At 46.6% G+C, this 23,747-nt stretch overlaps 5 non-coding genes and 1 pseudogene across 5 annotated transcripts; all 6 read right to left on the bottom strand.

Moving 5' to 3' along the window:
* Positions 1–249: 249 nt before the first annotated feature.
* LOC134953448 (U1 spliceosomal RNA) lies at positions 250–412 on the bottom strand. The gene has a single exon (XR_010185586.1). It is a non-coding gene; the product is annotated as a U1 spliceosomal RNA (small nuclear RNA).
* A 140-nt stretch (positions 413–552) lies between these two features.
* On the bottom strand, positions 553–706 carry LOC134952963 (U1 spliceosomal RNA; annotated as a pseudogene).
* A 670-nt stretch (positions 707–1,376) lies between these two features.
* LOC134952536 (U1 spliceosomal RNA) lies at positions 1,377–1,539 on the bottom strand. The gene has a single exon (XR_010185039.1). It is a non-coding gene; the product is annotated as a U1 spliceosomal RNA (small nuclear RNA).
* Positions 1,540–1,650: 111 nt separating this feature from the next.
* On the bottom strand, positions 1,651–1,814 carry LOC134951802 (U1 spliceosomal RNA). Its single transcript, XR_010184475.1, has one exon. It is a non-coding gene; the product is annotated as a U1 spliceosomal RNA (small nuclear RNA).
* Positions 1,815–2,488: 674 nt separating this feature from the next.
* On the bottom strand, positions 2,489–2,651 carry LOC134952225 (U1 spliceosomal RNA). The gene has a single exon (XR_010184795.1). It is a non-coding gene; the product is annotated as a U1 spliceosomal RNA (small nuclear RNA).
* A 152-nt stretch (positions 2,652–2,803) lies between these two features.
* Positions 2,804–2,967, bottom strand: LOC134950536 (U1 spliceosomal RNA). Its single transcript, XR_010183438.1, has one exon. It is a non-coding gene; the product is annotated as a U1 spliceosomal RNA (small nuclear RNA).
* Positions 2,968–23,747: the final 20,780 nt, after the last annotated feature.

The following is a 23,747-nucleotide window of genomic DNA, read 5'->3' on the forward strand; positions in this document are numbered from 1 at the left end:
CCTGAAGCATTCAAGCTGATTTCTTGCAGCAGCTGGGCACTGTAACAGCTCCAGAGCTGCTCTGTAAGGCAAGTCAAAGGGTGTGGGCCCTGCAGCACTACCTGTAGTTCGCATTGTGCGTTGGAAGGCACAAAGTAAGCAGACGGGAGAAGTCAGGATAGTGCGCAAGGGCATAGAAGGGAGCAGCTCAAGAAAAGAGAAGTGGAAACAGACAGCAAACTAGGCTGGAGAGAGACCTGAGACAAAGACATCTGAATTATACGAGAGCCGACCAGGGGAAACACAAATTATGCAGTCAAGTTTCCCACATTTGGGGAAATCACAGGGGCAGCACACCAAGAGTGCGATGGGTGAGCCTTGCCCTGGGAGAAGCACCTACATGATCATAGTATCTCACCTGGCAGGTAAGTAGGAGTTAGGCTAGAGCTGGGGAGGGTCGCTGCTCGGGCACCCCCCTGTCAAGTGAAGGAGATCCAACTGAGGCAGCACAAGGGAACTCTCGAAAGAAGAACAAGGCTAGAGGAAGATCTGAGACAAAGAAATCTGACTTTTACCAGAGCTGACCAGAGGAAAGCACAAATAATGCAGTCGAGTTTCCAACATTTGGGGAAATCACAGGGGTCAGCATACCCAGAATGCAATGAATGAACCTCACCCTGGGAGAACAATCTTCATGACCATGGTATCTCCTATGCAAAATAAGTATGATTTGGGACAGGGCTGGGGAGGGCCGCTGCTCAGGCACATCTCTGTCAAGTAAAGGCGATTCAACTGAGGCAGCACAAGGGAACTCTCATCTTGGGACAACAACTGCAGGGAGAACACATATTTTCAGATGAACATGGGAGGGCAGAAGGCTGCCTAATACTGAAGCACCCCCAAACAACAAACCAAATGCAACAACTAGTGCAAGCATTCCTGGGGAAGGCCTGCAGCAGATGGATTTGCATATGGTGATGTCATCCAAGCAGTGGGTCAAAGTTGGCTTCAACCCTCGTCTGCATATGAAAAGAAAAAAGGGATGTGCAGGGAATGGCGGCCTTTTGCGGCGCTTGGATGACCCCTAATTCGCATTAAACATCTCCACCCTCCTTCGGTGTGGGGCTCATGTTGGCTATGCCCCAGCCCCTGAAGCATTCAAGCTGATTTCTTGCAGCAGCTGGGCACTGTAACAGCTCCAGAGCTGCTCTGTAAAGCATGTAAAAGGGTGTGGGCCCTGCAGCACTACCTGTAGTTTGCATTGTGCGTTGGAAGGCACAAAGTAAGCAGACAGGAGAGGTCAGAATAGTGCGCAAGGGCATAGAAGGGAGCGGCTCAAGAAAAGAGAAGTGGAAACAGACAGCAAACTAGGCTGGAGAGAGACCTGAGACAAAGAGATCTGAATTATACGAGAGCCGACCAGGGGAAACACAAATTATGCAGTCAAGTTTCCCACATTTGGGGAAATCACAGGGGCAGCACACCCAGAGTGCAATGGGTGAGCCTTGCCCTGGGAGAAGCACCTACATGATCATAGTATCTCACCTGGCAGGTAAGTAGGAGTTGGGCTAGAGCTGGGGAGGGTCGCAGCTCGGGCACCCCACAAGGGAACTCTCAAAAGAAGAACAAGAAGATCTGAGACAAATAAATCTGACTTTTACCAGAGCTGACCAGAGGAAAGCACAAACACAGTCCCCCACTACCACAAATAATGCAGTCAAGTTTCCCACATTTGGGGAAATCACAGGGGTCAGCATACCCAGAATGCAATGAATGAACCTCACCCTGGGATAACAGTCTTCATTACCATGATATCTCCTATGCAAAATAAGTATGATTTGGGATAGGGCTGGGGAGGGCCGCTGCTCAGGCACATCTCTGTCAAGTAAAGGAGATTCAACTGAGGCAGCACAAGGGAACTCTCATCTGGGGACAACAACTGCAGGGAGAACACATATTTTCAGATGAACATGGGAGGGCAGAAGGCTGCCTAATACTGAAGCACCCCCAAACAACAAACCAAATGCAACAACTAGTACAAGCATTCCTGGGGGAAGGTCTGCAGAAGACGGATTTGCATACAGTGATGTCATCCAAGCAGTGGGCCAAAGTTGGCTGGAACCCTCATCTGCATATGAAAAGAGAAAAGGGGTATGCAGGGAATGGCGGCCTTTTGCGGCGCTTGGATGACCCTTAGTTCGCATTAAACACCCCCACCCTCCTTCGGTGTGGGGCTCATGTTGGCAATGCCCCAGCCCCTGAAGCATTCAAGCTGATTTCTTGCAGCAGCTTGGCACTGTAACAGCTCCAGAGCTGCTCTGTAATGCAAGTAAAAGTTTGTGGGCCCTGCAGCACTACCTGTAGTTTGCATTGTGCATTGGAAGGCACAAAGTAAGCAGACAGGAGGAGAAGTCAGGATAGTGCACAAGGGTATAGAAGGGAGGGGCTCAAAAAAAAAGAAGTGGAAACAGACTGCAAACTAGGCTGGAGAGAGACCTGAGACAAAGAGATCTGAATTATATGAAAGCCGACCAGTGGAAACACAAATTATGCAGTCAAGTTTCCCACATTTGGGGAAATCACAGGGGCAGCACACCCAGAGTGCAATGGGTGAGCCTTGCCCTGGGAGAAGCACCTTCATGATCATAGTATCTCACCTGGCAGGTAAGTAGGAGTTGGGCTAAAGCTGGGGAGGGTCGCTGCTTGGGCACCCCCCTGTCAAGTAAAGGAGATCCAACTGAGGCAGCACAAGGGAACTCTCGAAAGAAGAACAAGGCTAGAGGAAGATCTGAGACAAAGAAATCTGACTTTTACCAGAGCTGACCAGAGGAAAGCACAAACACAGTCCCCCACTACCACAAATAATGCAGTCAAGTTTCCCACATTTGGGGAAATCACAGGGGTCAGCATACCCAGAATGCAATGAATGAACCTCACCCTGGGAGAACAATCTTCATGACCATGGTATCTCCTATGCAAAATAAGTATGATTTGGGATAGGGCTGGGGAGGGCCGCTGCTCAGGCACATCTCTGTCAAGTAAAGAAGATTCAACTGAGGCAGCACAAGGGAACTCTCATCTGGGGACAACAACTGCAGGGAGAACACATATTTTCAGATGAACATGGGAGGGCAGAAGGCTGCCTAATACTGAAGCACCCCCAAACAACAAACCAAATGCAACAACTAGTGCAAGCATTCCTGGGGGAAGGCCTGCAGCAGATGGATTTGCATATGGTGATGTCATCCAAGCAGTGGGTCAAAGTTGGCTTCAACCCTCGTCTGCATATGTAAAGAGAAAAGGGGCGTGCAGGGCATGTCGGCCTTTTGCAGCGCTTGGAAGACCCCTAGTTCGCATTAAACACCTCCACGCTCCTTCGGTGTGGGGCTCATGTTGGCTATGCCCCAGCCCCTGAAGCATTCAAGCTGATTTCTTGCAGAAGCTGGGCACTGTAACAGCTCCAGAGCTGCTCTGTATGGCAAGTAAAAGGGTGTGGGCCCTGCAGCACTACCTGTAGTTCGCATTGTGCGCTGGAAGGCACAAAGTAAGCAGATGGGAGAAGTCAGGATAGTGCGCAAGGGCATAGAAGGGAGCGGCTCAAGAAAAGAGAAGTGGAAACAGACAGCAAACTAGGCTGGAGAGCTCTTCTGTCTATATTTTGCAAACCTGCTCTTGTCCTCTCCAGCTGCTCCATGTAGATTTGACGTCTGGCAAGGTGCATAACCCACTGACAAGCAGGCACACTCCTGCATGAGTTTTCTCTCTCACTAGCTGGATGATACACAATCATTTGCATGTGCTCCACCTCCGACACACCACCCACCCAACCACCCAGTGACCAGAGCCACCCACAAGCCAACTGGCTCCGTGATTTAATTTGCACAGTGTAGTCATCCAGGCAGCATGTCCTTCGCAATGGAAGGATCTCTGGTTCCATGGAATCTTCCACATTGGAATGCTGCGGAATAAAAAGGATTTAAATATTCAGCTTGCTAGCATTCAATGTACCTGCGGCTTGGCTTTAGCACATGGGTCTTCATCCTGTGGCCTTCCAGCTGCTGTGAAACTACACATCCCAGCATGCCCTGCCACAGTTTTGCTATTAAGGTATGCTAAAACTGAGGCAGGGTATGCTGGGATGTGTAGTTCCACAGCATCTGGAGGGTCGCAGGTTGAAGACCCATGTTCTAGCATGCCTGTTCTATGATGCATGTACCGTGATGTCACAATCAGCTTGGAATGGGGTGTCTAGCAGGCATTTGCTGACAGCCACTTGAGGGAGACACACATCAGGAGATGCAGCATATCGGAGGTCTTCGATGCCTTTCCAGCAAATGCACACCACCTGCTGCTGGTCTGGACACAAAACAATGCCCACAATCGAAGTCCCAAAATGCCCAACTACAGGATTCATGTAAGTAGTGAATTTAGGAATGAATTTAGAAGTAGGAAATTAAGTTAGTTCACAAGTACATTCAAATTCAGATCTAAAGTCTAGGTAGGCCTCACGTCCTGGCAGCCCCCAGCACTTAAAAATGCCTTGATTAGAGGTAGAGAATTAACTGTAGATAAAAAGTAGACACAAAATAAGACTCCACAGAGCAGTTATCAGGTGTCTTTATCAATTGTTGCATTTAAAAAATCAAGCAATTAGGGAACACAATGTTGCAACAATGTAACCCTATTTGCAAAATAGTACTAAATAAGTTTGTCGATGTAAGACATTTGCAAAGGCGCATCCAAAACACGCTGGAAAATGCAACTGAATCTGTTTTTGGAGGCTAGAATAGGAAATGTGCATCGGTCCTACCAGTACTGAAAGCTCTTCTACCATCTCCCTTTTCTGAAAAGCCATTTAATATATGGTTCCCAGATAGGGGACATATCAGATATTGCCTTTCAAAAGCAGCAAATATCATACCACTTCTATTGCCATCAAAGATAAACATTGATTGTTTTCAGATATTGGATTGAAAAAGCAGTCTTTATTGACATAAAGAAGCAAAAAAACATACATAAACATTACACACATTAGTACTGTGTTGCAGCACAGATAAAACACAATACAAATGCTGTCGGTATAGTACAGTTCAAGAACTACAGCACAGGCCAGCCTACACTATAAATCATGAACTGCACTATACATTTAAACAATACAATAATACAACAGTTAATAAGGCTATGGGTGTGGAGTGTAAGAGGGTGAGGGAATCACAAGCCCGAAGCTTTATTGAAAGACAGACACATATAAAGGGAGGATTAATAAATACAAAGATATCCTTTACTATAGAATGTAGTCCAATCCGGTCTTTCAACTCTTCCACAACTTAAAAACGGATAGTGTTCCCAAGCCTTCCATCCTGGAATATCTTCAGTCTCTCGCCAATGAAGAAAACAATCCCTCCAGCAGACTCTTTAACCACGATACAAGATCACAGCCAAAAGGGCGAGAAGCAACAACACTTGCGTTTAACCAAAATAGCTAAAACTTAGTGGAGGAAAGTGCAGTGCACCAAAACATAAGCTGACACAATCATGGAGAATGCGCCAGCATATATGCTCTTCTATCTATATTTTGCAAACCTGCTCTTGTCCCCTCCAGCTGCTCCATGTAGATTTAACGTCTGGCAAGGTGCATAACCCACTGACAAGCAGGCACACTCCTGCATGAGTTTTCACTCTCACTAGCTGGATGATACACATTCATTTGCATGTGCTCCACCTCCGACACACCGCCCACCCAACCACCCAGTCACCAGAGCCACCCACAAGCCAACTGGCTCCGTGACTTAATTTGCACAGTGCAGTCATCCAGGCAGCATGTCCTTCTCAATGGAATAATCTCTGGTTCCATGGAATCTTCCGCATTGGAATGCTGCGGAACAAAAAGGATTTAAACATTCAGCTTGCTAGCATTCAATGTACCTGCGGCTTGGCTCTAGCACATGGGTCTTCATCCTGTGGCCCTCCAGCTGCTGTGAAACTACACATCCCAGCATGCCCTGCCACAGTTTTGCTATTAAGGTATGCTAAAACTGAGGCAGGGCATGCTGGGATGTGTAGTTCCACAGCAGCTGGAGGGTCGCAGGTTGAAGACCCATGTTCTAGCATGCCTGTTCTATGATGCATGTTCCGTGATGTCACAATCAGCTTGGAATGGGGTATCTAGCAGGCATTTACTGACAGCCACTTGAGGTAGACACACATCAGGAGATGCAGCATATCGGAGGTCTTCGATGCCTTTCCAGCAAATGCACACCACCTGCTGCTAGTCTAGACACAAAACAATGCCCACAATCGAAGTCCCAAAATGCCCAACTACAGGATTCATGTAAGTAGTGAATTTAGGAATGAATTTAGAAGTAGGAAATTAAGTTAGTTCACAAGTACATTCAAATTCAGATCTAAAGTCTAGATAGGCCTCACGTCCTGGCAGCCCCCAGCATTTAAAAATGCCTTGATTAGAGGTAGGGAATTAAATGTAGATAAGAAGTAGACGCAAAATAAGACTCCACAGAGCAGTTATCAGGTGTCTTTATCAATTGTTGCATTTAAAAAATCAAGCAATTAGGGAACACAATGTTGCAACAATGTAACCCTATTTGCAAAATAGTACTAAATAAGTTTGTCGATGTAAGACATTTGCAAAGGCGCATTTAAAACACACTGGAAAATGCAACTGAATCTGTTTTTGGAGGCTAGAATAGGAAATGTGCATCGGTCCAACAAGTACTGAAAGCTCTTCTACCATCTTCCTTTTCTGAAAAGCCATTTAATATATGGTTCCCAGATAGGGGACATATCAGATATTGCCTTTCAAAAGCAGCAAATATCATACCACTTCTATTGCCATCAAAGATAAACATTGATTGTTTTCAGATATTGGATTGAAAAAGCAGTCTTTATTGACATAAAGAAGCAAAAAAACATACATAAACATTACACACATAAGTACTGTGTTGCAGCACAGCCAAAACACAATAAAAATGCTGTCGGTATAGTACAGTTCAAGAACTACAGCACAGGCCAGCCTACACTATAAATCATGAACTGCACTATACATTTAAACTATACAATAATACAACAGTTAATAAGGCTATGTGTGTGGAGTGTAAGAGGGTGAGGGAATCACAAGACCGAAGCTTTATTGTAACACAGACACATATAAGGGGAGGGGCAATAAATAGAAAGGTATCCTTTACTATAGAATGTAGTCCAATCCGACCTCTGTGCTCTTCCACAACTGAAAAACGGATAGTGTTCCCAAGCCTTCCATCCTGGAATATCTTTGGTCTTTCGCCAATGAAGAAAACAATCCCTCCCTCCAGCAGACCCTTCAACCACGATACAAGATCACAGCCAAAAGGCCGAGAAGCAACTACACTTGAACTTAACAAAAATGGCTAAAACTTAGTGGAGGAAAGTGCAGTGCACCAAAACATAAGCTGACACAATCATGGAGAATGTGCCAGCATATATGCTCTTCTATCTATATTTTGCAAACCTGCTCTTGTCCCCTCCAGCTGCTCTATGTAGATTTGACGTCTGGCAAGGTGCATAACCCACTGACAAGCAGGCACACTCCTGCATGAGTTTTCTCTCTCACTAGCTGGATGATACACAATCATTTGCATGTGCTCCACCTCCGACACACCACCCACCCAACCACCCAGTCACCAGAGCCACCCACAAACCAACTAGCTCCGTGATTTAATTTGCACAGTGTAGTCATCCAGGCAGCATGTCCTTCTCAATGGAAGGATCTCTGGTTCCATGGAATCTTCCACATTGGAATGCTGCGGAACAAAAAGGATTTGAATATTCAGCTTGCTAGCATTCAATGTACCTGCGGCTTGGCTCTAGCACATGGGTCTTCATCCTGTGGCCCTCCAGCTGCTGTGAAACTACACATCCCAGCATGCCCTGCCACAGTTTTGCTATTAAGGTATGCTAAAACTGAGGCAGGGCATGCTGGGATGTGTAGTTCCACAGCAGCTGGAGGGTCGCAGGTTGAAGACCCATGTTCTAGCATGCCTGTTCTATGATGCATGTACCGTGATGTCACAATCAGCTTGGAATGGGGTGTCTAGCAGGCATTTGCTGACAGACACTTGAGGGAGACACACATCAGGAGATGCAGCATATCGGAGGTCTTCGATGCCTTTCCAGCAAATGCACACCACCTGCTGCTGGTCTGGACACAAAACAATGCCCACAATCGAAGTCCCAAAATGCCCAACTACAGGATTCATGTAAGTAGTGAATTTAGGAATGAATTTAGAAGTAGGAAATTAAGTTAGTTCACAAGTACATTCAAATTCAGATCTAAAGTCTAGGTAGGCCTCACGTCCTGGCAGCCCCCAGCATTTAAAAATGCCTTGATTAGAGGTAGAGAATTAAATGTAGATAAGAAGTAGACACAAAATAAGACTCCACAGAGCAGTTATCAGGTGTCTTTATCAATTGTTGCATTTAAAAAAGCAAGCAATTAGGGAACACAATGTTGCAACAATGTAACCCTATTTGCAAAATAGTACTAAATAAGTTTGTCGATGTAAGACATTTGCAAAGGCGCATCCAAAACACGCTGGAAAATGCAACTGAATCTGTTTTTGGAGGCTAGAATAGGAAATGAGCATCGGTCCTACAAGTACTGAAAGCTCTTCTCCCATCTCCCTTTTCTGAAAAGCCATTTAATATATGGTTCCCAGATAGGGGACATATCAGATATTGCCTTTCAAAAGCAGCAAATATCATACCACTTCTATTGCCATCAAAGATAAACATTGATTGTTTTCAGATATTGGATTGAAAAAGCAGTCTTTATTGACATAAAGAAGCAAAAAAACATACATAAACATTACACACATAAGTACCGTTTTGCAGCACAGCCAAAACACAATACAAATGCTGTCGGTATAGTACAGTTCAAGAACTACAGCACAGGCCAGCCTACACTATAAATCATGAACTGCACTATACATTTAAACAATACAATAATACAACAGTTAATAAGGCTATGTGTGTGGAGTGTAAGAGGGTGAGGGAATCACAAGCCCGAAGCTTTATTGAAAGACAGACACATATAAAGGGAGGATTAATAAATACAAAGATATCCTTTACTATAGAATGTAGTCCAATCCGGTCTTTCAACTCTTCCACAACTGAAAAACGGATAGTGTTCCCAAGCCTTCCATCCTGGAATATCTTCAGTCTCTCGCCAATGAAGAAAACAATCCCTCCAGCAGACTCTTCAACCACGATACAAGATCACAGCCAAAAGGGCGAGAAGCAACTACACTTGCATTTAACCAAAATGGCTAAAACTTAGTGAAGGAAAGTGCAGTGCACCAAAACATAAGCTGACACAATCATGGAGAATGCGCCAGCATATATGCTCTTCTATCTATATTTTGCAAACCTGCTCTTGTCCCCTCCAGCTGCTCCATGTAGATTTGACGCCTGGCAAGGTGCATAACCCACTGACAAGCAGGCACACTCCTGCATGAGTTTTCACTCTCACTAGCTGGATGATACACATTCATTTGCATGTGCTCCACCTCCGACACACCGCCCACCCAACCACCCAGTCACCAGAGCCACCCACAAGCCAACTGGCTCCGTGATTTAATTTGCACAGTGCAGTCATCCAGGCAGCATGTCCTTCTCAATGGAATAATCTCTGGTTCCATGGAATCTTCCGCATTGGAATGCTGCGGAACAAAAATGATTTAAACATTCAGCTTGCTAGCATTCAATGTACCTGCGGCTTGGCTCTAGCACATGGGTCTTCATCCTGTGGCCCTCCAGCTGCTGTGAAACTACACATCCCAGCATGCCCTGCCACAGTTTTGCTATTAAGGTATGCTAAAACTGAGGCAGGGCATGCTGGTATATGTAGTTCCACAGCAGCTGGAGGGTCGCAGGTTGAAGACCCATATTCTAGCATGCCTGTTCTATGATGCATGTTCCGTGATGTCACAATCAGCTTGGAATGGGGTGTCTAGCATGCATTTGCTGACAGCCACTTGAGGGAGACACACATCAGGAGATGCAGCATATCGGAGGTCTTCGATGCCTTTCCAGCAAATGCACACCACCAGCTGCTGATTTGGACACAAAACAATGCCCACAATTGAAGGCTCAAAATGCCCAACTACAGGATTAATGTAAGTAGTGAATTTAGGAATGAATTTAGAAGTAGGAAATTAAGTTAGTTCACAAGTACATTCAAATTCAGATCTAAAGTCTAGGTAGGCCTCACGTCCTGGCAGCCCCCAGCATTTAAAAATGCCTTGATTAGAGGTAGGGAATTAAATGTAGATAAGAAGTAGACACAAAATAAGACTCCACAGAGCAATTATCAGGTGTCTTTATCAATTGTTGCATTTAAAAAAATCAAGCAATTAGGGAACACAATGTTGCGACAATGTAACCCTATTTGCAAAATAGTACTAAATAAGTTTGTCGATGTAAGACATTTGCAAAGGCGCAAACAAAACACGCTGGAAAATGCAACTGAATCTGTTTTTGGAGGTTAGAATAGATGCAGGATCAAGTAGCTCAATGGGTAGGGTATTTGATTAGAATTCAACAGGTTATAGGTTTGAATCCTGGGTATGATAGTTTGAGGTGTTATTTAATAAAGTATGTTTATATACTAGTCACACATGGCTTACTTGTACAAATGGCATGTCACCAGTTAGTGCTGACTGCTGATATGCCATTTGCACAAACACGCCATGTGTGACTGTATATGCATTTAAGGAGGGCACCCCGGCAATACCACAAACCATTGAGTGTCAAGTATACTAGATATATCTTCATATCTCATGTGCTTTCTCTGAGACCAATCTTGTTATGCCCCTTCCCCACAAGGCATGCGCCTTTTGTCCATATTGCAAAAATGGGGAGGGGGGGGGGCATATAATTATCTGTCACAGGGCACCAAAAAGTCTAGTTATGGCTCTGGTATGCATTATGTAATCTGGCAGACCATATCTCCAACACTGGCTGGTTGGAATAGAAATCCGGTTATCTATGTGAGCAAATGACCATCAACGATTTACTCTCAAACACTAGAAAATGGACAAAAATGGTCCCCTAAACAAATTGGTTAAATTTTGGGTTTAACCAATTTGTGTAATGACCATTTTTGACCACTTTTCTAGTGTTTGGGAGCAAATGGTTAATTGACATTTGCTCCTATACATTACCAGATTTTCATTCCATCCATCCAGACTGGATAGATAGCCTGACAGATAATTGTGTAGTGTACGCCCAGGATAACTGTCAGTTGTGCTTTCTTTTATGACGGCACATAAATGGGTGGGCAGATCCAGAGCAAGCACTGCCCACTCATGCATAGTTGTCAACTGATGTGAAGTTCCAGGGGGCAATCTCAGTTATAAAGAAAAGTATCTGGAAATTGTCCCTAGTTTAAAAAAAAAAATTAAAAAAATTGATCAACTCCATTTATTTAGTATGATATCCCAGGTGATAGGATGCCGGCAGTCAGAACAACATACTTTATTAAATAACACATCTCAAACTACCATACCCAGGATTCAAACCTATAACCTGTTGAATTCTAATCAAACACCCTACCTATTGAGCTATTTGATCCTGCATAAAAATTGTGAACATTATATGAAGCTATTGGTACTTTGAAAAAAAAAGTATCAGCATTACAACGCAGCAGATCCATGCAGTTTGCAGCCACACACTACATGTATCTGCTCAGCCACAATGCTGATTATTTCTTCACAAAGTACAAGGTGAGCTCCAAACAGAATTCTCTAGCTTAGAATTATGCCAAACCTAGAAGTCGGGCCCCCCACCCTGGGATCCCCCAGAGGGAGGCCTGCACCGTCATGCAGCAGGCTTGTCCATTTTGGAAGCAGGCTGATGGGCAGCCCAGGCTTGCTTCAGTCTGGGCTTGGCAGGTCTGGAAGCATGAGCTTGCTTTGGGTATGCCTGACCTTGGGTACGCTTTACCTTGAGGATGAAAGGGCCAAGGGAAAGTACTTTTAGCCTTCTGCGTGGTAGGAGTCATACTAGGTAGGCAAGCTGTTTTAGCAGTAGCCAGATCAGCTACAATCTTATTGAGGTCTTCTCCAAAGAGAGTGTCTCCCTTGAAAGGAAGCACCTCCAGGGTTTTCTTGGAATCCATATCCACCGACCAGGATCTCAACCAGCTGTATAAAGTATTACCTTGGAACTGGCTCTCCACTCCCCATTATCTGGTTATCATGGCTTCCTCCGCCAGTGTCCAGACTCGCTTGCTGAAGCTCGGCCACTTCTTCCTAGCAGCAGGCTCCTGGATCACTGGGCAGCAGAGGTGCTTGGGAGCCGGAAGGGGGCGGAGCAATCAGGCAGGCAGTTGCAGTGCTGCCCAGCTATCTGTGGTGTGAGAAGAAGCAGGGGCACCCCACCGCTGGCAGTGCTGCAGCTAGCGGTGGTGGCAGCGGCGAGGCTGCTGGGCTGGGTCTTTAAAAAGGTGGAAAGAAGGGTGTTACGGCATGGAATGTACAAACTGCGAGACCCTGCTGGTAGCGCCTTTGTCTATTTAGTAGGAAGGGCACGTAACAGCCGGAGGGCAATGGAGGAAGCCCCTTTAGGGCTGGAGCCCGGCGGCAACTGACTCCGTTGTCTCTGGCAGTTCCGCCCCTGGACTAGAGGAATGGTCAAGAACATGGCAACATTTAATGCCAAAAAATGCAAAATCATACACGTCTCAAAAATACAAAGGCTAACTATAATATTAAGGGCATTATAATGGCAAGAGGAAAGCTATCTAAGTATTACTATTTCAGGTGAGCAATGTAACAAAGCAATAGGAAAGGCAAGTCAGATGCTTGTTTGCATAGGTAAAGAACCAGTAGCAGAAAAAAGTAATACAGGTTGAGTATCCCATATCCAAATATTCCGAAATACGGAATATTCCGAAATACGGACTTTTTTGAGTGAGACTGAGATAGTGAAACCTTTGTTTTTTGATGGCTCAGTGTACACAAACTTTGTTTAATACTCAAAGTTATTAAAAATATTGTATTAAATGAACTTCAGACTGTGTGTATAAGGTGTATATGACACATAAATGAATTCTGTGAATGTACACACACTTTGTTTAATGCACAAAGTTATAAAAAATATTGGCTAAAATGACCTTCAGGCTGTGTGTATATGGTATATATGAAACATAAATGCATTCTGTGCTTAGATTTAGGTCCCATCACCATAATATCTCGTTATGGTATGCAATTATTCCAAAATACAGAAAAATCCGATATCCAAAATTCCTCTGGTCCCAAGCATTTTGGATAAGGGATACTCAACCTGTAATGCCACTGTATAGGTCCTTGGTACAGCCACATTTAGAATCCTGTGTTCAGTTCCAGAAGCCATATCTCAAGCGCCTTGAGTCCTGTTGGAGAAAGAGCACTATATAAATAAATAGTATCAAAATTTGTTTCACGGCACCCCTAGGCCAAAGTTTTTTTTATTGAGAAATTCAGAAAAAAATATAAAATTAAGTAAATTGTGTTTATAGCATGTCATCCTCAGGTTCAGTTATGTTGTGAGGGAATGGTTTTGCCAATTTAATAAAGTATAAATAATTTTAATTGGTCCTGGACCACCAAACTATGCTACCAGTGCAAGAACCCCAGTTTGGAAACTACTGCCATAAAATAAACCTTTTTTGTTTTTTTTAAACTACATGTAATACACCTTAGATATCAGTTCCTAAAAGGTTTTAAACCCTTGCATACAGTAAACTACACATATTTAAAAATCCTACACCGGGCACAAGTGCTCACGGGCCAATTTCATGGCAGTCTCGGATAGGAGGGCATTGTGGATTCACCAAGGGAATGCTGATGCTGACTCCAAGAAGCCTCTTCAAGATCGCAGGAGCAGAGTCCTCTGCTTCTGACAAATCCACTGCATGACGCTGGGGCTCTCTTGCAGGAGCCCACACCAGTGGGGGGCACCAGGGGCGGAACTACTGGCAGGGCAGGCAGTGCATTGCACTGGGGCCCCGCCGCACTCAAGGGCCCACAGCCGCCGGCATTACAATGAGTCACAATGACTCATTGTATCATGCCGCAGCCGCACACCAGCGCTCCCGTCGGGTCTGCGTCCTGCGACTCCCGCCGCCCGCCCGTCGTAACGAACAGATCAGGCCAGGGCACTACGGGCAGCAGCCGCAGCACCAGACACGCTGCCACCTCTGTAACACACGAAGAGGGAGGAGGGTCGCTTGGAGATGAGAGGAGCAGCGGCACGGGGGGGAGGAGGAGGAGGAGGGAGGTGAAGGAAGGAGCCGCAGCAGCGCTTTGTTACTGGTGGAGGCGCTGCTGCTGCCCCTCTGCTTCACTATAGGCTGTCTTCCGAGAACAGCCTATAGTGAAGCAGAGGGGCAGCAGCAGCAGCGCCTCCACCAATAACACAGCGCTGCTGCGGCTCCCTCCTCCACCTCCCTCCTCCTCCTTCTCTACTGCCCGGGAATCGTCAAGCTGCACGAGGAGCCTGAGCCAGCGGAGAGGGTAAGTATAATTCTTCTTTCTTTCTTTCTTTCTTTCTTTCTTTCTTTCTTTCTTTCTTTCTTTCTTTCTTTCGTCTCTTTCTTTCTTTGTTGGGACTGCCTGCCGCTATGTGTAAAAAGGGGGAATCTGCCTGCCGCTATGTGTAAAAAGGGGGAATCTGCCTGCCGCTATGTGTAAAAAGGGGGAATCTGCCTGCCGCTATGTGTAAAAAGGGGGAATCTGCCTGCAGCTATGTGTAAAAGGGGGGAATCTGCCTGCAGCTATGTGTTAAAAGGGGGAATCTGCCTGCAGCTATGTGTAAAAAGGGGGACTGCCTGCCGCAATGTGTAAAAAGGGGGAATCTGCCTGCCGCTATGTGTAAAAAGGGGGAATCTGCCTGCAGCTATGTGTAAAAAGGGGGACTGCCTGCCGCAATGTGTAAAAAGGGGGAATCTGCCTGCCGCAATGTGTAAAAAGGGGGAAGCTGCTTGCCGCAATGTGTAAAAAGGGGGAATCTGCTTGCCGCAATGTGTAACAAGGGGGAATCTGCCTGCCGTAATGTGTAACAAGGGGGATGCTGTCTGCCGTAATGTGTAACAAGGGCACGCTGTCTGCCATAATGTGTAACAAGGGCAAGCTGTCTGCTGTAATGTGTAACAAGGGCAAGCTGTCTGCTGTAATGTGTAAAAAGTGTACGATGTCTGCCATTATGTGTAACAAGGGCAGGCTGACTGCTGTTATGTGAAAAAAGTGTACGCTGTCTGCCGCTATGTTTAACAAGGGCAGGCTGTCTGCCGTTATGTGTAAAAAGTGTACGCTGTCTGCCACTATGTTTAACAAGGGCAGGCTGTCTGCCGTTATGTGAAAAAAATGTACGCTGTCTGCCGCTATGTGTAACAAGGGCACACTGTCTGCCGTTGTGTAAAAAAGGGGGATGCTGTCTGCCGTAATGTGTAAAAAGGGGACGCTGTCTGCTGTAATGTGTAAAAAGAGGATGCTGTCTGCTGTAATGTGTAAAAAGAGGAATCTGTCCGCCGTAAGGTGTAAAAGGGTCTCTACCTGGTGTAGTGGTGCTACTGTGCGGCGTAATTTGAATAATGGAGACTACTGTGCACCGTTTTATGAATTGGTATTATTTTGTGGCCACACCCCTTAACCACGAAGCCACGCCACTATGTTTTTTTGCGCGCGCCTACGGCGCGCACTGCCCCTGTTTTGCATGCAGGGGTGGGGCTCCAATGCCGTTTCTTGCACACACTGCTAAAATGTCTAGTTACGGCACTGTTGCTAGGTATCCACTTCCCTGAGCAGGCCCCCCTCACCAGATCCTCTCCAGGGGTGAGGGGGTGGACTTGGATGGGATGGGATGGGGGGGGGGCCCAAGCCATTTTGTCGCACATGGGCCCACTGCTCGCTAGTTCCGCCACTGGGGGGCACGTCTAAAACTCTTCAGTCAGTTCTGGATTCATTCGGACCTGGACTCGTGGGTTTTACAAATAGTGTCCAAAGGGTACAAACTGGGGTTTCAAGAAGTTCCCCCTCACCGATTGTTCAAATCAGCCTTAGTCAGCAGGGAGAAGGTTTTTATTCAAGCCTCTTCGTGGTCCCGAAGCCGGACGGCTCAGTCAGACCAATCTTAAATCTGAAATCCCTTAATTTCTACCTAAAGAAATTCAATTTCAAGATGGAATCTCTCAGGGTAGTGATCTCCAGTCCGGGGGATAAAGGAGATTTCATGGTTTTGGTAGACATAAAGGATGCCTACTTACATGTTCCCATTTAGCCACTGCATCAAGCTACCTGAGGTTTGCAATTCAGGATTGTCATTACCAATTTCAGACGTTGCCGTTTGGTCTGTCCACGGCTCCGAGGATTTTCACCAGGGTGATGGCGGAAATGATGGTTCTCCTTCGCAAGCAAGGAGTCACAATTATCCCGTACTTGGATGATCTCCTGATAAAGGCGAGATCCCGGTACCAGTTGGTGCAAAACATCTACTCTCCCTGACAGTTCTTTAACAACATGGTTGGCTCCTAAACTTGCCAAAATCGCAGTTGGTCCTAATGACGCGGTTGTTGTTTTTGGGAGTGATACTGGACACAGAAGAGGTTTTTTTCTAGTGGAATGGCTCTGGAGATCCAGAGTCTGGTCAAACAAATTCTGAAACTAGCAAGAGTGTTAATCCATCAATGCATTCGGTTGCTGGGGAAGATGGTTGCGGCCTACGAGGCCATTCAGTTTGGCAGGCTCCATGCCAGAGTGTTCCAGTGGGACCTGTTGGACAAGTGGTCCGGATCCCACCTACACATGCACCGGAGGATAATCCTGTCTTCCAAGACCAGAATCTCACTCCATTGGTGGCTGCACAGTTCTCACCACCTAGAGGGGCGATGGTTTGGGATCCAGGACGGGATCCTAGGGACCACGGATGCAACCCTCCGAGGCTGGGGAGCAGTCACACAGGGGGAAAACATCCAAGGAAGATGGTCAAGTCAGGAAAGTTGTCTCCACATAAATGTTCTGGAGTTAAGGGCCATTTAATAACTGCAGACACAGTACGCACTGGGACGGGTGCCCAGCATCCTCTACGGACTAAGAGAAAAGGATTTACCAGTAGGTATTAAAATCCTATTTTCTCTAAAGTCCTAGAGGATGCTGGGGACTCCGTAAGGACCATGGGGATAGACGGGCTCCGCAGGAGACATGGGCACTTTAAGAAAGACTTTAGTTCTGGGTGTGCACTGGCTCCTCCCTCTATGCCCCTCCTCCAGACCTCAGTTTGATACTGTGCCCAGTGGAGACTGGGTGCTTTTCAGGAGCTCTCCTGAGCTTTCTGACAGAAAGTATTTTGTTAGGTTTTTAATTTTCAGGGAGCACTGCTGGCAACAGACTCCCTCATCGAGGGACTGAGGGGAGAGAAGCAGCCCTACTCTCTGAGTTGCAAGGTCCTGCTTCTTAGGCTACTGGACACCATTAGCTCCAGAGGGATTGGTACGCAGGATCTCACCCTCGCCGTCCGTCCCAGAGCCGCGCCTCCGTCCCCCTCGCAGAGCCGGAAGATAGAAGCCGGGTGAGTATGAGAAGAAAAGAAGACTTCAGAGGCGGCAGAAGACTTCATGATCTTCACTGAGGTAACGCACAGCACTGCAGCTGTGTGCCTTTGCTCCCATACACCTCACATACTCCGGTCACTGTAAGGGTGCAGGGCGCAGGGGGGGGCGCCCTGGGCAGCAATATAAACCTCTTTCGCAAAAATATAACATATATACAGCTGGGCACTGTATAAATGTATGAGCCCCCACCAATTTTACAGTTTAAGCGGGACAGAAGCCCGCCTCCAAGGGGGCGGGGCTTCTCCCTCAGCACTCACCAGCGCCATTTTTTCTCCACAGCACCGCTGAGAGGAAGCTCCCCGGACTCTACCCTGCTTATACCACGTTAGACAAGAGGGTTGAAAAGAGGGGGGGGGGGCACATAATTCGCAAATTACATACAGCAGCACTACTGGGCAAACATTAAGTTACTGTTTTATTCCTGGGTTATATAGCGCTGGGGTGTGTGCTGGCATACTCCCTCTCTGTCTCTCCAAAGGGCCTTGTGGGGAAACTGTCTTCAGAAAAAGCATTCCCTGTGTGTGTGGTGTGTCGGTACACGTGTGTCGACATGTCTGAGGAAGAAGGCTATATTAGAGAGGAGCGGGAGCAAATGAATGTGGTGTCTCCGCTGACAGCTGATTGGATGGATATGTGGAATGTTTTAAATGCTAGTGTAAACTCATTGCACAAAAGATTAGACAAGGCAGAAGCTTTGGGACAGTCAGGGTCTCAACCCATGCCTGATCCTATGTTGCAGGGACTGTCAGGGTCTTATAAGCGCCCACTATCCCAGTTTGTTGACACAGATACCGACACGGATTCTGACTCCAGTGTCGATTACGATGATGCAAAGTTACAGCCAAAATTGGCAAAATCCATTCGATTTATGATTATGGCAATAAAAGATGTTTTGCACATCACAGAGTAACCCCCTGTCGCTGACAAGAGGGTACATATGTACAAGGGAAAGAAGCCTGAGGTAACCTTTCCCCCCTCACACGAGCTGAACGAGTTATGTGAAAAAGCTTGGAAATCTCCAGATAAAAGACTGCAGATTTCCAAAAGGATTCTTATGGCGTATCCTTTCCCATCAACGGATAGGTTACGATGGGAATCCTCCCCTAGGGTGGACAAAGCATTAACACGCTTATCCAAGAAGGTAGCCCTCCCGTCCCAGGATACGGCTACCCTCAAAGAGTGTGCTGACCGCAAACAGGAGATTACCCTAAAGTCCATTTATACACATTCAGGTACCTTACTCAGACCGGCAATTGCGTCGACCTGGGTGTGTAGTGCTGTAGCGGCATGGACAAATGCCTTATCTGAGGGGATGGATAGCCTAGACAAGGATACTATTTTATTGACCCTGGGGCATATAAGAGATGCTGTCCTATATATGTGTGTATGCAAACTACCGGTGGGGCTGCAGGGCCCACACCCTTTTACTTGTCTTGTAGAGCAGCTCTGAAGCTGTTACAGTGCCCAGCTGCTGCAAGAAATCAGCTTGAATGCTTCAGGGGCTTGGGCATGGCCAACATGAGCCCCACACCGAAGGAGGGTGGGGGTGTTTAATGCAAACTTGGGGTTATCCAAGCGCCGCAAAAGACCGCCATGCCCCGCATGCCCCTTTTCTCTTTTCATATACAGATGAGGGTTCCAGCCAACTTTGGCCCACTGCTTGGATGACATCACCGAATGCAAATCCGTCTGCTGCAGACCTTCCCCCAGGAATGCTTGCAATAGTTGTTGCATATGGTTTTAATGTCTGAGGGTGCTTCAGTATTAGGCAGCCTTCCGCCCTCCCATGTTCATCTGAAAAGATGTGGTCTCCCTGCAGTTGTTGTCCTCAGACGAGAGTTCCCTTGTGCTTCCTCAGTTAAATCTCCTTAACTTGACGAGGGTGTGCCCGAGCAGCCGCCCTCCCCAGCCCTTTCCCAACACATACTTATCTTGCATATGAGATCTCTTGATCATGAAGATAGTTCTCACAGGTTGAGGTTCATCCTGGCCCCGCTCCCCGCTGGAGAGCGCTGATGGGGACAGCAGCGGGGCTTCAGCAGCAGGGTGAGTATGTGTGGCCAGAGACCTCCCTTCCCATGTGCAGGCCTGCAGAGTGTGCCGCGCAGGATGGGGCATGTGACACTCTCCCTCCCTGGGGCTCTTCCAGATGTAGCTCCTCAGCAGTATTTTTCCCGGGCTGCGCGGCGCTCTCCCCGACTGGCATCCGCCCTGGAACACTGCCTTCCTCAACGCAACATCAGCAGGGGGCCCGGGCCTCATCACCATCCCAGGTCTTTCTCATGTATGTATCATGTATGTGTGTGTGATATATGTATGAATCATATATGTTTGTGATATCTATCTATCTATCTATCTATCGTATGTGTGTGTATATATGTATCTATCATGTATGTATGTATCTATCTTGTATGTATGTGTTCTATCTATCTATCTATCTATCTATCTATCTATCGTGTGTGTGATATATGTATGTATCTATCATGTATGTGTTATATGTATGTATCACACCTTCCTCTATACATATACATACTGTGACAAGAACACTGGGATAGTGTTTGAGGGCAGGTATATTTGTCCCAGGTTCTTGTCTTACATGTTTTAGAAAATGTTAACTTCTAGGAAAAATGCTTTTTGTTTTGTCTGAACCTTTTCAGTTTGCTGTAAAAGCTGGGTAAAGGCTCTGAGAGAGAGATAAGGCGAGTTCTAGACATTGGGCCCAGTTCGGGTCTTTGGCCTCACAGAGGGCTAATCAGGGTTTCAGCTGTGTAAGAGTGATATAGTGCTTCTAACCTGATTAGTATGGGCAGACTGCCTGGGAAGGCTGCAGGATCTGTGTGTGAGAGACACGCTTTCTGATGCAAGTAAGCTATACAGTATGTACTGAAGAACTCTGTGTTTTGTTTAGTGACAGTTAGGAACGTCTTATGTTTAGTTAGTGCCGGACAGGCAAGGTATTTTTATTTTGGGGTTTGTTTTATTTTCTGTTTCAATAAAACTGGCCGGGGTCAGTTGTACCAGAAACTGGACTTGTGTTGTTCCTCAGCTGCTGCGTGCTGCCATATTCCCCAGGAAAAGGCACCTTGCACCCCTACAGTGTTACAACTTGGTGGAGAATGCGAGCAGGCCGTTCTGCGCATAAGTGAAAGCAGCAGCTTTGTGAGGCCTGCAGAAAACGGTGGTTTATGCAGATACAGCCCAGTGTGAAGTTACTGAGACTCACCCCTGAGGGTTTGATATATGTCCTGGGTGAAAGCAGCTGCAAAGCCGCCTGAAAAATCTGTTGACATGGAGGATCTGCTTAAAGCCTTGCTGCAAGCTACAGCGGCTCAGCAGGAGGCCAACCGACAGCAGCAGGTGGCAATGGAGGAAAATTGGAGACTACAGCAGGAGGCCAACAGACAGCAGCAGGTGGCAATGGAGGAAAATAAGAGACAACAGCAGGCAGTTGTTGATGAACTTTACAGGCAACAGCGTCAGGATAGAGAGGCCTTAGCAGAAGTGGTGCAGAGACTTGCAGCTCGGGTTGGAGATGTGGCCGTCAGTGCTCCAACCAGCTCTAGTTCTATACGAGCCAGTCACTTCCTGCAGAAAATGACAGAGGCTGATGATGTGGAGGCCTATCTGACCACGTTTGAAAGGACTGCCGAGCGTGAGAACTGGCCGAAAGCACAGTGGGCCAGTCTGCTGGCACCTTTCCTGTCAGGTGAGCCCCAAAAAGCTTACTTTGATTTAAGCCCTGCTGAGGCTCGGGACTATGATAAACTAAAGACTGAGATCCTGACCCGCCTGGGAGTCACGCTGTCAGTACGAGCACAACGGGTGCACCGTTGGCTGTACGCCATGGAGAAGCCTCCGCGCTCCCAGATGCACGACCTTATTCAGCTAACAAAAAAATGGCTACAGCCAGAGACATTAACTGGTCCCCAGATGGTGGAAAGAGTCGTCATGGACCGCTACTTGAGATCTTTGCCCATGGTCCTGCGCAAGTGGGTGAGCCATGGAAACCCGGGTACTGCTGACCAATTAGTGGACATGGTAGAGAGGTATTTGGCAGCAGAGGAACTACTGATGACCACCCAGCAACCCATAGATCCTCGACAGCGCCCTTCAGTAAAGACTGGTAAGACTGTTCCGTGGGAAAACGTTGCTGGGCGGTTAAGAGAACGCAAGGCTGGAGAGACTGTAAACACTGGCCCTGGAAACAGGCCAATGGGGCTAGAACGGTCTATGCTGCCCAAATGGGTTGATAATCGTGTGGTTAAATGTTTTAGGTGTGGTATGCCAGGTCATGTTATTGCCAATTGCCCAGTCACGCAAGAACCCATGCAATGTGATGCTGCCTTTGAATGTCGCAGAATGTCTTTCTTTACTAGGTTAGCCTGTACTGTGGTACCTTCACCTGAGCTGGAAAAACAAATGTGTGATGTGTTCTTAGAAGGTAACCGGGTAGAGGCCTTGCTAGATTCAGGAAGTTTAGTTACCCTCGTGAAAGCTGGGTTAGTGAACCCCTTAAAGGTCCAGCAAATACCTATTGGGGTAACTTGCATACATGGGGATACCCAACATTATGCCACTGCTGAGGTGAATATAGAAACTTGTTGTGGGTCAGCAATGGTTAAAGTGGGACTGGTCCCTACCTTGGTGCATGAGGCCATAATAGGGAGGGATTTTCCTCATTTTTGGAAACTGTGGGAATCACGGTTATCAACAGATGTGAGAAGTAAAAAGCCAGTTGATAATACCGGTGATTTTATGGATGTACGTGGGTCTTCGGAACTTTCTGGCCCTTTGCCTTTTGCTAGTTTGGCTGGGGAAGTGACAGATGGGGAGTCCAGTGAGGACCCTCTTGCCGGGAACAGAGACATAGTAGTTAGAACTGAAAGCGTGCCTGACCTGGAGGTAAAGAAGGATCTGTTTGCGTCTGAACAGTTAAAGGATCCTACCTTAATAAAGGCTAGAGAGAATGTTAAGATTGTTAATGGGGAACCTGTGGTACCAGGTGACAGGGTTACGTATCCCCACATGGCCATCTGTAATGAGCTCTTGTACCACATTGTCAAAAGGGGCGAGGATGTGGTGGAACAGCTGGTAGTTCCCCAGCCTTATCGGAGAACGGTACTAGATTTAGCTCATAGTCACGTTACCGCAGGACATTTAGGGGCAGAAAAAACCACTGAAAGAGTTTTACAAAGGTTCTTTTGGTCAGGGGTTTATAAAGAAGTGTCTGAATATTGTTCTTCCTGTCCTGAATGCCAGTATCATGCCCCTAGACCCCATTTCAGGAGCCCACTAGTTCCCATGCCTATTATAGAGGTCCCGTTTGACAGAATAGCCATGGATCTCGTGGGGCCCTTGTTAAAGTCTGCTCGGGGCCATCAGTATATCCTGGTAATTATGGACTATGCCACTCGATATCCTGAGGCAGTCCCTTTACGCACTATCACAACCAAGGCGATAGCTAGGGAGCTGGTGCAGGTATTTAGTAGAGTGGGAATACCAAAAGAAATTTTGACTGACCAAGGTACTCCATTTATGTCAAGGATCATGAAAGAATTGTGCAAGTTATTTAAGGTCACTCACCTCAGGACGTCCATCTACCATCCCCAAACTGACGGGTTGGTGGAAAGGTTTAATAAAACATTAAAAAGTATGTTAAAAAAGGTTGTTGAGAGAGATGGGAAAAACTGGGATTGTTTGTTGCCCTACTTGTTAATGGCCATCAGAGAAGTTCCTCAGTCCTCTACGGGGTTTTCTCCATTTGATTTGTTGTATGGTAGACACCCCAGAGGGCTGTTGGATGTTGCCAAAGAGACGTGGGAAGGACAGCCCACTCCTTATAGAAGCGTTATTGAGCATGTAACACAAATGCAGGATAGGATTGCAGCCGTGGTACCTGTTGTCAGAGAGCACATGGAACAGGCCCAAAGTGCTCAACAGAGGGTCTATAACCGGAGTGCCAAGATACGGGAATTTGCTCCTGGAGATAGAGTTCTTGTTTTGGTACCCACTGTGGAAAGCAAATTCCTAGCTAAATGGCAGGGTCCATTTGAGATTAGGGAAAAAATGAATGAGGTTAATTACAAAGTATACCAGCCGGGAAAGAGAAAACCCGAACAGATCTACC

The sequence above is a fragment of the Pseudophryne corroboree genome, chromosome 8, assembly GCF_028390025.1.
Source record: "Pseudophryne corroboree isolate aPseCor3 chromosome 8, aPseCor3.hap2, whole genome shotgun sequence".
Lineage (NCBI taxonomy): Eukaryota > Metazoa > Chordata > Amphibia > Anura > Myobatrachidae > Pseudophryne > Pseudophryne corroboree.